This window comes from Gymnoscopelus braueri, assembly GCF_963280865.1.
Source record: "Gymnoscopelus braueri genome assembly, chromosome: 19".
NCBI classification, from domain to species: domain Eukaryota; kingdom Metazoa; phylum Chordata; class Actinopteri; order Myctophiformes; family Myctophidae; genus Gymnoscopelus; species Gymnoscopelus braueri.
Genome location: NC_137621.1, coordinates 50,217,816 through 50,232,368, shown reverse-complemented (window position 1 = coordinate 50,232,368; position 14,553 = coordinate 50,217,816). Strand labels below are relative to the sequence as shown.

The following is a 14,553-nucleotide window of genomic DNA, read 5'->3' as shown; positions in this document are numbered from 1 at the left end:
CATAATTTATAGGTGACACATATGGTGGTTAAATAAGTGGTTAAATTGACTATACTCTAAGTCATGGCTAGTCTTATATTTGGTCCTGAAAATGAGACATTGTCTTTGGGTGCCACCAGGGCCGGCGCGTCCATACAGGCGACCTAGGCGGCCGCCTAGAGCGGCAGTTTGGAGAGGCGGAAAAAAATTCTGGAAAAAAATAATAATAATAATCGGTAAAATCAGAATTAAATAACATAACCCTAACCTAACCCTAAAACCGAAATAAAGTAGCCAAAAACGTATCATAATCCGCCCAAAACCAGAACATTTTTGAAAAATTCTGGAAAATTCTGAAATTCCGCATCAGAGAATCTCGCCTAGAGCGCTGATCAGCCTAGAACCGGCCCTGGGTGCCACTCGTTACAGGTCATGTTCAGAGTTGTGAGGATCATGGAAGCTTCTGAATGTCGCCGTTTTGGAACAGATTGAAGTAAAAAATGACAATTTCCTCATAATTCTTCTTAGAAATCCTTTCATTGATGCCGTGGATCCTCTGAGCATCGCCAGGTTTGAGCCAGATAGGGGCATCCCAATACAAATACCTGGTGCCACGGTGACTTGTGGAAACGTGTCGAGCAGAGTTTTCTTGATGATCTGGTAACCGAAGGTGGTTTCATCATACGAACTGACAGGCAGAGGGTCGAATCCTGACTCTATCTTCACGCGCTCGTCCCCAATGGTGGACTGGATCAGGTCCAGAATCTCTTTTAATGACTGTGCTGAATGGATACGCAGATTGACGAAGGCTTCAGCGAGCGAAGGGATGATATTCACCTTAACTCCTGCATTAAACATGGTGACAGCGGTGGTGGTCCGTACAAAAGCGTTGGTGTCAGGTCTTCGTTCCATCATTCTGCCAACAAGTGGAGAAAACAGCCACAGGTTCGACATGACAAGTTTGAGTGGAAGCCCGAACTTATGAGCCAGATGTTCAAAGGTTCCACGTTCAGGTCCGTGTCCAAACAATCTAGGCATGGGGTTCTCCTCGAGCCTTTTCACAGCTGCAGCCAAGATACCAATGCTGCTCTCACTGGGAGGCATGGAGGAATGACCTGGAGATGTAGACACACTCAGCTTCACTGTAGCTTGACCTTTCTCACTTACACCAATCAGAGCGGCGGGTCCGTCCACACCGCTGATGACTCCATCCAGAACCGCCAGACCCTCGTCCAAGACGAACGACAGCCGCACACCGTGTTGTTTCAGCAAACACGCTATGTTCACGGCCCCCTGGTAACCTGACACCTCTTCATCGTGTCCCATGCCAATGTAAAAACCCCTGCGTGGTTTATAGCCTTTCATCAGCAAGTACTCCAGTGCCTGGAGAATTCCCATAAGAGACTGCTTGTCATCAATGGTCCCTCTGCCATAAATGAAACCATCCATCTCCTTAGCAGAGAATGGTGGAGCTTCCCAGCCGTCAGCCTCGGACACAGGAACTACGTCAATGTGGGCCAATAGCATGTAAGGTACCAGACGGGCCTGGGTACCTGCCACCCATAACAGGTGACTGTAGTTGGCAACGATCTCATGCTGAACCAGGCCCGAAGAGAAAACTGTTGGAAAAGCTTTCCTCAGAAAAGTGTTGAACTCCAGCAGTGTGGTGGTGTTGAGTTCTGTCTCTGAGGTGGACACGGTGGGAATCCGGATCGATTCTTTAAAAAGAGCTAGAAGTTCTTCTCTCTGGCGCTGGCTGATGTCTGCCGACAGATGGTTGGTCTTCTCCCAGTGAGCGAGCTGAAGTCCAACATTTACGTCATCCAGTGACAGTGCCCTGAAGGTGACGATCATAAACAACACCACAATAATGAATAACAAGCTACAGACGACGATATTTAAGAATCTACATAATTTGAAGTTTGTTCCACGGTCTGTCATTTTGCCTTGTTGTTGATGATGGTGTTCAAGCAGCAGACAGTTCTAACTTCTCTCTCTCTCTCCCCTTGTACCTTTTATACCCATACGGAGATCCCGGTCAGTCCTTGTCCCTTTTATGCCCATATATGGAGCTGACTGATTAGTTTGTGCCTGATGCACATTGAGGTTAGACAACAAATTACATATTTGGGCGTAGCTGCATTGGGAACTCCTTATATGGTTATGGCTGAGTCATGGTGAAATGAGCGTGACGTCAGAGGTCCGCCTGTTGGGCGGCACTCCCTTCAGCTAATTGCCAGACCCAAGGGGTCGGCCTACATGAGGCTTTGACCCATTTCGTCCATACATGGGCATAAAAGTATGTCCATCTTGTCCCTTTTTTGACCATATATGGACACATTCTGGGTCTGGCAGAACCAGGTCTCCTGGTCTTGTTTTAATATAGGATTGATTGATTGATTGATTGATTGATTGATTGATTGATTACTTACTTTATTTTTGTCTCCGCCGGAGGCGGAGAGTATGTTTTTGTCTCCGCCGGAGGCGGAGAGTATGTTTTCGCTTCGTCCCGCTGTGTGTCCCCCTCCCCCCTAGCCAAGCTAACATTGGTCAAACTTCACGTGACACGTGACAATATGTTGTCACCAATGCTTTTGATTGGCTAGTGAGACGCATGACGAAATAAAATCCTATAAATAGGTGTGTCACTTCAAAAAGTTTTTTTGAAGTGAGGTAAGACAGGATCAATCAGTCTTGATTGGAACAGTACCTTCCAGTACAAATCACCCGTCCGTGCGTGTGTGTGTCCCTCTGAGAACACCTAACATTGGTCAAGCAAAGGCGCAGAAGGCCAAAGCTAAGAAAGCATACTCATCTACAACAGTAACACAGAAGAGGACTATAGAGTTGAATTGATCCCACAACAAGGCCGAAGTCTTAATACTGTAACAATTGGCCACCTTGATCAAATACATTATGTAGCACTAGAGAAAACTGACATAGATCAAACACACCAATCAACTGCTGAAACTGTTCAAGACAATGAAGATGAAGAAGACAGACAAGCATTTGAACAAACCAGTCAATTACGAGGACTCCCATATGACACATTGCTTCAAGAAGATTTTTTTTTAGATGCAGACACTACATATTCAGTCGCCCCTGCAGAAAACCAAAAACCACGCACATTCTACCAAGACGACCCGTTCTACCAAGACGACCCGTGCTATTAAAATAGCATGGGTCTGCTGGCGGAGACTTGTGCTCCGAGGAGCACATTTTCTAGTTTAATTATGTATTATTATTATTATTATTATTATTATTATTATTATTATTATTATTATTAAAACAATATATATATTTTTTTACAGGCTCATGACTTTTATTCCGCTACATTACACTGATCGGCCTCATGGCGACGCTATAACAGGCCATTTTACGTTTTGGCTTATAACTCTTGAACCATAGGTCGTAGAATCAAAATGTATTTTGCGTCTGACTAGATTTTCCGCCATTTTGAATTGTATTAAAAACACACTTTTTGCACCTCCTCCTAAAAATTTTGTCCAAATCTCACAAAATGATCTCTGGATCCATGTGATGAATCAAACTGAATTTCGATAGTCCATAAAATTTGGCCGTAATTGGCTTACAAAGTTAGTGGGAGGGGCCTATTTGACCAAAAAAGCCACAAATCATGAACGAAACGTCCAATCAACCCCACTGTAACGAAGGGGGACACCTCAGGTTACTTCAAAATAGAATACTGGTTGAGGTGGCGAATATGGACTAGAGAGACTATGGTCAGAGAATCAGGGGAGTCTGGAGAAGGGATTTCATTCCAATTATTTATTTCTCTCCAAAGTGCATTGGGTTATGGTACTGTACATACAGTGGTATGAGTGTGTGAGGGTGAATGTGTGGTCTGAAATGAAAAACAATAAAAAAATAAACATAATTAGCATTAACATGAACTCCAGCATGTATTATGCAATCACTAGCAGGAACTGCACAACCGCAAAACTGTTCAAACATTGTAAAATACATAAGTAAATAAACGTCATCATCACAAGAGTAACAACAAATACACCATAAAGGGTTACAAACTGCAGGCAGTGGGGGGCTAGATCACCACTAGCTAAATTAACAGGTGTTGCCAATTAAGCATACAAAGTAACATATCAGTAAGATACATAATTACAGGTATAATATAACTACTAAATAACTTAAATAGACTGTCTGTAGGCAACTACCATGTTTGGCCACTATAGCGTCGCTGACGGGCTTTCTTACCACATTTGAATCAGATAGGGTGGTGTGATGAACACTCTGCCAAAAGCAATGCTACTTTGACCAATAGGGAGTGCCACAAATGTGAAAGATTTAACCGTCTGTTGCAAAAAAATAAATATATATATATATTAATGCATTTTTAATTTATTTAATTTTTTAAGTCCACCACTGACAGTAATTCACGTCATCGTGAGACGTAATGAATTCCTCACGAAGCAGCTGACTCCTGTCATGGTGTTTGTCACAGCGATGAGTAATGGTGACATTAAAGGAAGCAGCATAACAGAGAGCTCTGTGTGTAAAAGGCTGTGCTGTGTGATGATGATCCAGCTGAGCGCAGTGACTAACAGGCCTCACTACTACCAATGATGACTCATATGGAAACACATCAGTTACTCCTCAGGGCCACTGCAGGAAGAAATACTCAGATTGTTTTACTGTAAATAGAAGTTGTAATAACACAATGTAGAAATACGCATTCGCAGTCATTTTAGATTTTATACGTTGGCTATTCAAAAACAGCAGATCTACAAGCGAGCTTCTAGATCTGCTGTTTTTGAACATCTACGCAAAAGCTTGAAGATGTTGGCCAACTATTTATCATTTTGGTGGTCCTTGGCATGAAAAATTTTGAGAACTACAGTACTGTTTTAGAAGGCATTTGTAGAATCAGCCTCAGGTTTTATTTAAAGGGATATTTCACTTTCAAACATGTTTAGGGTCATTTTTGATATCATTTTCCTATATTCTATATAAACCCATTGTAGCTTCAAACTCATTTTAACCATGATGTATTCATTTAAAACACCCGTCCTTGGTTCTGGTGACTGATATTGTCCTTCTAATGCGTGAGAGGGCCGTGTTTTTTAAGTTAGTTAATTAATTAATAAATTTTTAATGTAAAATGTTGAAATGACCCCAAGCATGTTTGAAAGTTAAATATCGCTTTGATTAAAAGTTTCAACATTCAAAGTTGTACTTGTAGGCCTACTTGTCTTAGTACAAATGTATTGGCATCAATACAGTAGGCTAGCTAGGACTCATTATGCGTCCAAAATGTGTCAAAATCTTTTGAAAATAGCTGATCTACAAGCTCACAATGCAATTACATTAAAAAGGTTGAGAATGACTGAACTAAACTGCACTGGGAACCCAATCTGCACTGTAGCCTACAATCCTCTGTGCTTTTTTTTTTTTTTTACTCTGAGACCCTTACCGGTCCATTTGGTTCCATTTGTACACTCTCAGAGTTACAGACCCATAAGGGTCTGCAGACATTGAGTTAAATATATTTCTATACGTACTATAGAGCTTATTACAGATATTAAAGATAGGTAGATGTAAGATTTAAATTTAGGCCCGCTTCGAAACAAAGGCCCAGTTCTCCTGCATTATGATGAACAGTGTGTTGTTGTTTCTATGGCAACGTCCTTTTACAATGTATTTACATTTATGTAGGCCTACTCCCACAACAACAACAACAACAACACAAGCATGTCATCACATGTGCGTGCGCATTTACGCACGCACGCGCGCGTATATACCAGTGTGCCACGAAACGGCAGGGAGTGGAGATGAGAGAGAGAGAGAGAGAGAGAGAGAGAGAGAGAGAGAGAGAGAGAGAGAGAGAGAGGGGGAAGAGAGAGAGAAAGAGAGAGGGGGGAATAGAGAGAGAAAGAGAGAGAGAGAGATATTCTTTGATGTTCAAAAGCAACACACACACACACACACACACACACACACACACACACACACACACACACACACACACACACACACACACACACACACACACACACACACACACACACGGCTCTTCGTGATGTCGAGCCGAACCGAAGGCACTTCACGCTGAACAGATGGGAGGAGTCTGTCTCTCTCTTTCTCTGTGTTTCTCTCTCTCTCTCTCTCTGTGTGTGTGTGTGTGTGTGTGTGTGTGTGTGTGTGTGTGTGTGTGTGTGTGTGTGTGTGTGTGTGTGTGTGTGTGTGTGTGTGTGTGTGTGTGTCTCTCTCTCTCTCTCTCTCTCTCTCTCTCTCTCTCTCTCTCTCTCTCTCTCTCTCTCTCTCTCTCTCTCTCTCTCTCTCTCTCTCTCTCTCTGTGTGTGTGTGTGTGTGTGTGTGTGTGTGTGTGTGTGTGTGTGTGTGTGTGTGTGTGTGTGTGTGTGTGTGTGTGTGTGTGTGTGTGTGTGTGTGTGTGTGTGTGTGTAGCGGTCTGCCTTTTAAATGAAGGCAGGCTGTTATATTGATACGGCATTAAGGTCTCTGAGTCTGGACACACACAACCATCTGGTGGATGTATTGATCTGAATAAACACTATTGACTTGATCACATTGAGGATTTATTGAGAAGGTATTGATCATCTGACAGACACTCTTTGGATGTGTTTTTGGTCGATTTGAAGAGACACACACACACACACACACACACACACACACACACACACACACACACACACACACACACTGTCTCGTGGATGTGTTATTGATACGGTAGGATATTGATCTGAGCACACAAACCTCTTGGATTTGTTATTGATCAATAAGAGAGACACGATCGGATTTTCTACGGATTTGATGACAGACACGATCTCGTGGATATTGTTTTATTGATAAGCTATTGATGAAGATATTTGTCTGCTGAGTTTTTTTTCCATCCATTTAATGGACAATGAGGAACGATCAGAGGGCGGCTGGAAGGTGAGTTGTGATCGATATATTGATTGGTTGATTGAGTGGTTGATTGATTGATTGATTGATTGGTGTATTGAAAACCAAGCAGAACATTTTCAATTATCTCTCGTCTGCCCTCTTGCCTGTTGCATAATTTAGCCATCGGGGGTGAAATGTCTTATATGTGTGTGTGTGTGTGTGTGTGTGTGTGTGTGTGTGTGTGTGTGTGTGTGTGTGTGTGTGTGTGTGTGTGTGTGTGTGTGCGCGCGCGCGCGCGCCCATCCAGAGTGCTTTATTGTAGGTCTACATGGCTAATTTATGCACCATGGTATGACAGTGTCGTGCATCCACAAGAGCCAATCTATAAGCTCAAGACACCCGCACCCGTGACATGTTGTGAGCTTGTAGATCGGCTAGTTTCCAGACATGACACTGTCACATGGCTAGGTATATAGGCCTACATAGAGCAACCTGTTGTTTTGACTGGGCTGAGTTAGAATTAATAGGACATTAGGAAAGCTGAGAGGGAGACAGTGTAGGAGAGACAGACAGTAGGAAAGGTGAGAGAGAGACAGCGTGAGAGAGAAAGTGTAGGAAAGATAGACAGAAGACAGCATAGGAGAGACAGACAGTAGGAAAGCTGAGAGTGAGACAGTGTGAGAGAGAAAGTGTAGGAAAGCTGAGAGACAGACAGCGCAGGAGAGACAGACAGTAGGAAAGCTGAGAGGGAGACAGTGTAGGAGAGACATAGGAAAGCTGAGAGGGAGACAGCGTAGGAGAGACATAGGAAAGCTGAGAGGGAGACAGCGTAGGAGAGACATAGGAAAGCTGAGAGGGAGACAGCGTAGGAGAGACATAGGAAAGCTGAGAGGGAGACAGTGTAGGAGAGACATAGGAAAGCTGAGAGGGAGACAGCGTAGGAGAGACATAGGAAAGCTGAGAGGGAGACAGCGTAGGAGAGACATTATTAAAGCTGAGAGGGAGACAGTGTAGGAGAGACATTATTAAAGCTGAGAGGGAGACAGTGTAGGAGAGACATTATTAAAGCTGAGAGGGAGACAGCGTAGGAGAGACAACAACACCTACCATCATCTCCAATTACTTACTGCATGTGCGTACGTTGAGTTGGTGGGGTCTGGGATAAAACCCAGGACCTTGCGGTCCAAAGGAGAATGCTCTACCAACTGAGACATGTTATTATTCCAATATATTCAACTATACAAAGGAGGAATTAATGTTTAATTTACTATATCTGTAAATGGTGCACTGCACACATATTTCCCAATGTAGAGGCACACATTCTGTACGTTCTGGGTGATACCGACAATAAGCCTCTCTGACCTACTTACTTACTTACTTACGGGTACTAGAACGCTCGCCCCAAAACACCTCAGTAAAACTATGCCTAACCCTAAACGTGTCCCTAACCTTAACCTCAGAATACAAGAGCCACTTTGGGCGAGTGGCCCACGAAAATATGGGGGCGACTGTGTTTTGGGGCGAGCATTCCGGTTACCTTATACTTAGGCTACTTACTTACTAATTACTTACTTATAGAGGCAAATTATGTACCAAAAAACTATGTATTGCAATGTATTATTAACCCCATTGCGATAGGTTAATAATAATAATCTTTAGTTTTGTTATAATACAAAAAAAAAAGAGTGATAACAGGTGTTAAAGAGGCTATTCTGCATGGATCTGCAGGCATGCCTTGAGATTTTGACTTGCCCTTTGGTGTGCATAGGCAACATTCAGCCACTAGAGGTCAAACTTTTACAACTCTGTTACATAAGGTTCAGTATTTCCCTGTCTAAGGCAGAAAAATTGTAGTTTGAAACATTATAACGCGATGGCTGCCGTACAATATATCGCCCCAAGCTTGCTCAGCGGTGCCTCTCGTGGCTCAAGTCACCTTCAGGCGGCGTGCCTTCAGGCGGCGAGTGCACCTTTTTCAATCTGACTGGTATTCCAACCCGATCTCACACGACTTAGTATACATTGCACGGAGGTGTCATTCCGTGCATAGACAACTGGAAAACCCGAAAATCCGTGCATAGCCGCCTCGTATCTCCCCCATTGACTAAACCATTTTGAAGGCGTGCAGTCTCAAGGGAACTGGAGCGACCTGAGCGGCCACGAGTGAGCTAAAGCGAACGTGTTACCGTCCCGAACGTTGCGACGTTCCCTTGAGCCTACTCAGCGCCGTTTGAGTTATGTACTGATAGGCACAGAATCGGGTATTCCAATTGCACTGTGACATATACACAGTGGTGGAAAAAGTACTCAATTGCTTTACTTGAGTAAAAGTATCAATACTACAATGTAGAAATACTCTGTTACAAGTAAAAGTCCAGAATTCAAAATGTACTTGAGTAAAAGTACAAAAGTATTGGCATCAAAATTTACTTAAAGTACAGTGCGATGCGACGCATTGGGAGCTTGTAGATCTGCTATTTTCAAATGGCTGAAATGTATGCAGAGCTGAAGCGGTTAATGTAGGTTTTGTAATAATAATCAAAATCTACAAAATAACTAACTAAAGTTTTCAAATAAATGTAGTGGAGTAGAAGTACAATATTTGGATCCGAGATGTAGTGGAGTACAAGTATAAGTATTGGAAATTGGAAATACTCAAGTAAAGTACAAATACCTCAAAAGTAAATGTACTTAGTTACTTTCCACCACCGCACATTATTCCAACTTTCCACATTTATTTCCAGATATTTTTTCATAACGCTCAAACATAGCAGATCTACAAGCTCACAACGCATTGCGATGGGTTACTTTTGAATAGCCCACGTATAAAATATGGTTAAAGTGTTTCAACTCCTTGTGATAGCAAATTTGGCTGGGGAGCCTGTTCAAGGACCCCTGGGGGTCCCCGGACCACACTTTGAGTTCCACTGGACAAGGGGTATGGTGACATGGTCCGACACCTGCGTCAGAGGCGCCGAGGCGTCAAGCACGTCAGCTCCCTGTGTTATCTTGCAGGTAGTGGGCAGTGCTGGCACGAGGACTGGTGTTCTGGTGTGCAGAGGTGGAAGTGGAGTACTAACACTTTGTATTCACAATTATACTCGAGTAAAAGTACAAAAGTATTGACATAAAAACAGAGTAAGCAGTGGTGGGAAAAAGTACTCAAATGTTGTGCTATGTTGAGTAAAAGTATCAATACTGCAATGTAGAAACACTCTGTTACAAGTAAAAGTCCGGAGTTTAAAATTTACTAGAGTAATAGTACAAAAGTATCGGTATCAAAATGTACTTAAAGTACCAAAAGTTAAAGTACTAAAATGTTTGAAAATAGCCGATCTACAAGCTCACAACGCATCACAACGCGTCGCATCGCGACACGTTGTGAGCTTGTAGATCGGCTATTTTCAAATAGCCTATGAATAAAGTAGGGCTAAAGTGGTTAATGTATGTTTCATAATATCATATCTGAAAAGTAACTAGTAACTAAAGTTGTCAAATAATTGTAGTGGAGTAAAAGTAGAAAAAAAGTACTGAAAACTGGAAATACTCAAGTAAAGTAAAAACACCTCAACATTTTACTTAAGTACAGTACTTGAGGAAATGTACTTAGTTACTTTACACCACTGATATTAAGTAAAAGCTTTTTTTAAACTTTTTTCAAAAATAGCAGATCAACAAGCTCACAACGTGTCGCGATGTGACACGTGACCTTGATCTGCTATTTCCACTAATGCTTAGTTAGCACAATGTTGTCCATTACTATTCTATCACAATTGCTCATAACAACTCTCCACCCTGTGTGTGTGTGTATGTGTGTGTGTGTGTGTGTGTGTGTGTGTGTGTGTGTGTGTGTGTGTGTGTGTGTGTGTGTGTGTGTGTGTGTGTGTGTGTGTGTGTGTGTGTGTGTGCGTGCGCGCGCGTGCGTGCGTGTGCATGTGTGTGTGTGTGTGTGTGTGTGTGTGTGTGTGTGTGTGTGTGAATGTGTGGGCGTGAGAAGCAGGGAGCTCCAGCTGTGATCTGAGACAACCAAAGAATTTGTGGCCCGCTGTCAGTCGAGAGAGAGAGAGACCGCAGGGGGTCAGAACCGCTGACCTGAGACCAGCGTCCAGACAGAGAGAGAGGCCGCTTGGGGTCAGAAGCACTGACCTGAGACCAGCGCAGAACATCAGACCTCTGGACTGAGTGTGGGAGGAGGGTTCCACATGTTGACCCTAGCCTGACGGACCACATATAGGTCAAAGAAACCCAAGAAGTTGGATTCACACTCGAAAAAATACCCAGAGGCCTTCATCCAACTTTGTTTTTAAGTGTCAATGTGTGTTTTCAGTGGCGAATAACAGGAGTATTTGCGTGATCGACAAAATGAAACGAAACAAAAAGGACAGAAACCTCTGGAAATGTTTCGCTTAAAAGATGTTTGCCATCCAGAATGAGTGATTCAGAGTCACGTTTCACACCCAAGGCCTTTATATATAATCCCAGCTGGGCTTTTATTTCATGTTTTTAAGCAAACATTTTTAATAAGTTAGTTACTATTTTTAGAGACTGATGAATAAGTGTCATTCACATCCATCACAACTAAAGAAGAGTGAAGCAAACTTCAATTTTTGTTGGCCATTGTTGCTGTCATCCACCGAGACAGTTGAGAACGCTACAGTTTGTGAATGTACCAGTGCATTGGCTGTAAGAAGAGCCAGAGGAGCCATTTCTAAACTGGAATACAGTCTGCTCTCTTAACCACAAAGGTATGTACTTTTTTCATGACCCCTGAATTAATATGCAGGCGTTTATGTATTTGGCTGTGGACCTGGCCATTTTTCCCTTGACATGAAACGGTTTGAGAACCTCTGATATTTAGCAACAAAAGTTAGGATTTAGAATACATTTTGTAGAACGGGCCTCAGTTTCTTGATGGGTTATGTACAGCACTCAAGTAAAATGTACTTAGCTACTGTCCAAGTCCACCACTGACCAGTGGCGTCAGTTCAGCAAAAGCTAAGGTATGGCAAGGTTAGGGTTGCCAACTCCCAGAGATTAAAACAAGGGACGCCAAAAAAAATGTCGGGTGTCAAACCCCCCAAAACCCCAGAAATGTATAGAAAACTATGCATTGTATTTATAACACAATACAAACACAACGGTCTTACACCTGCATAAGGCTACTTACTATTCATGTTTTTTTTTCTGGAGCCAAGGTATGGCACCTGCCATACCTTGCCATACCCAATTGACGCCCCTGCCACTGCCTTCTGGTATGTTTGTCTTCTACTAGCTTCACAGGGGACACCACCAACCTGCAGTGATGTTGTCCCAGGGAACCTCCACTTTCCTGCTGTGTTTCGCGGGCTTCTGGCTGGTGTGGGCCTTCATCATCACCGTGTGTTGCTTCTGCAGTTTCGTCCGCCGCCGGCTAAAACGCGAGAGCGACGAGCGCCTGAGAGAGCAGTGTCTGAGAGACATCCACCCCCCACCTCCCCACCTCTCACCTCCACACAGGTTAGACACAGGGGTTTTGTTCGTACTTTATTAACCCGTTAAGACTGTTGAACGCATCTGTGTGTAATTTTTTGATTTCTTTGGGCTGTTCAAAAATAGCAGATCTACAAGCTCGTAGCGCGGCACCGATTGCCACACTACGAGCTTGTAGATTGCTATTTCTTTTTTTAAATCCTGGAAAATGTTTGCAAATCTTTGAATATATGTAAGATATGTTTTAAAGCTATGTTTAACTCCGATCTGTGCTTCTGACGGGTCCGCGATGGAGGTCCGCGGCCAAATACATATAATTTAGGGTGGTCCTTGACATGGAAAAGTTGGAGCACCACTGCTATAGCAACATACTGTTAGGATTTAGAAAACATTTTTAGATATGTATTTGTCCACGGACCCCCATCTCAAAATGTTTTGTTCCAGGGACGCCCCAGAAGCAAAGATTTGAGTTACAAATGTTCGCTTAAAAATATATATACATTCAAACATTCGCACAAATTTTAAAGATTTTTCAAAAAATAGCAGATCTGCAAGCTCATAGCGCGGCACTCGGTGCCGCGCTATGAGCTTGTAGATCCGCGCTATGAGCTTGATCCGCACTATGAGCTTGTAGAACTTGTAGATCTGTAGATCTGGCTATTGTACATTATTTATTTTCATTATTGGTATCGGACATTGTCAGTCATTTCTTAGTTATTTGTCATATCTGCCTCGTGCAATTTCTGTTTACAAACAAGATAACATATTTATTTTTAATTAAGTGTGTGCCTGCCATGCAATGGCAAAACACTTATTGTAATCCGCCATACTTATTAATATTTATTCTTCCCGCAAACTTCGTCCGACTAACTTCTCCCGCACGGTTTACACAACCCCGGCAATATATACATCAAAACGTGCGGCTTGGCCAGGGCAAGTGTGCTATTATTAACCGCTACACGTTACCACGGCGACGTAATGCGCAAAAAACTATGTAACCACGCCCCCTTGTGTCCCCCATTGAAAACCCATGTTTAAAAAAAAGTGCCCAAAACGCTCAGAAACTTCGCATACCATCCCTAAGTGGGGGTCTGCGAACAATTACATCGGGCTACGTTTTTGCCTCAGACCACCGGAAGTGGGTGAAACAAGCAGTTGAAACCCTTTGAGTAATTTAATTTTTTTATTTTTTAGATGCTCCTTTTTAGCCTCACTTTCTTTTCCTTTTTTTCTTTTACTACCCTGCCAAAATTGACCAGTTAGGAGCACGTTTCACGCCATTTGGAGTCGATTGGTGGTACTTTGTAGTGACACTATTTTGGGTCCATAACATTTCACTGAGCTACGGACTTAGAAGTATGGTTGAAACAATACATTCATTTATTTGACCCTACCTCTCGAACACAAGGTTGCACAGACTTAGCGAGCTGCAGGCACTCTTAAAATGTCTAAGAAATGTTGTTTCTAGTTTATGTTCCATTGTCCGTTGCCAAAAAAAAACACCATTTAATTCAAGTATTTTGTATGACAATTAATGGTCAACAAAAAATGTGTGACATCCCTCTGTCCCCACAGGGAGCCCTGTCCCCTGCAGTTCTGTCCTCCAGCTGCTCACAGGCTGTCCTTGTCCTCTCCGCCGCCTGTGCCCCCCAGACCACTGCCTCACCCTCTGCCTCAGGCCACCTGGATCACCATGCCAGGTAAACACACCCCCTTCATGATGGAACTATACAGTGGTGTAAAGTAACTAAGTACATTTACTCAAGTACTGTATTTAAGTACAATTTTGAGCTACTTTTACTTTACTGGAGTATTTCCAATTGTCTATACTTTTACTTCTAATTGGAAATACTCCAGTAAATTAAAAGTACCTCAAAATTGTACAGTACTTAAGTAAATGTACTTAGTTACTTTACACCACTGCAGTCGTGTACATTTGTGATACTGTAATTCAAATTAGCTGAAGCACATAGCTTGCTGCTTAGCAGAAATGGGTTTTAAAAAATATGTTTTAAAGATATTTTAACATATATTTTCCGTGAACGGAAATGACGAACAGATGACAGCTTCCGTACTCGGCTTTTGGAATGTGTAGCTCCAGACTCTTATCTATATAGCATTCTGAGATCATACATCAGGTTAACATTATCTTATGTACGCCGAAGGCAAGAGGGGAGATACTGTTTTCGCCCCTGTGTCTGTCTGTCTGTCTGTCTGTCTGCC

At 42.7% G+C, this 14,553-nt stretch overlaps 1 pseudogene across 1 annotated transcript; it reads right to left on the bottom strand.

Annotated features, from left to right (window-relative positions):
• Nucleotides 1–402: 402 nt before the first annotated feature.
• Nucleotides 403–1,833, bottom strand: LOC308074853 (N-fatty-acyl-amino acid synthase/hydrolase PM20D1.2-like; annotated as a pseudogene). The gene has a single exon. The product of its transcript is annotated as an N-fatty-acyl-amino acid synthase/hydrolase PM20D1.2-like (transcript).
• Nucleotides 1,834–14,553: the final 12,720 nt, after the last annotated feature.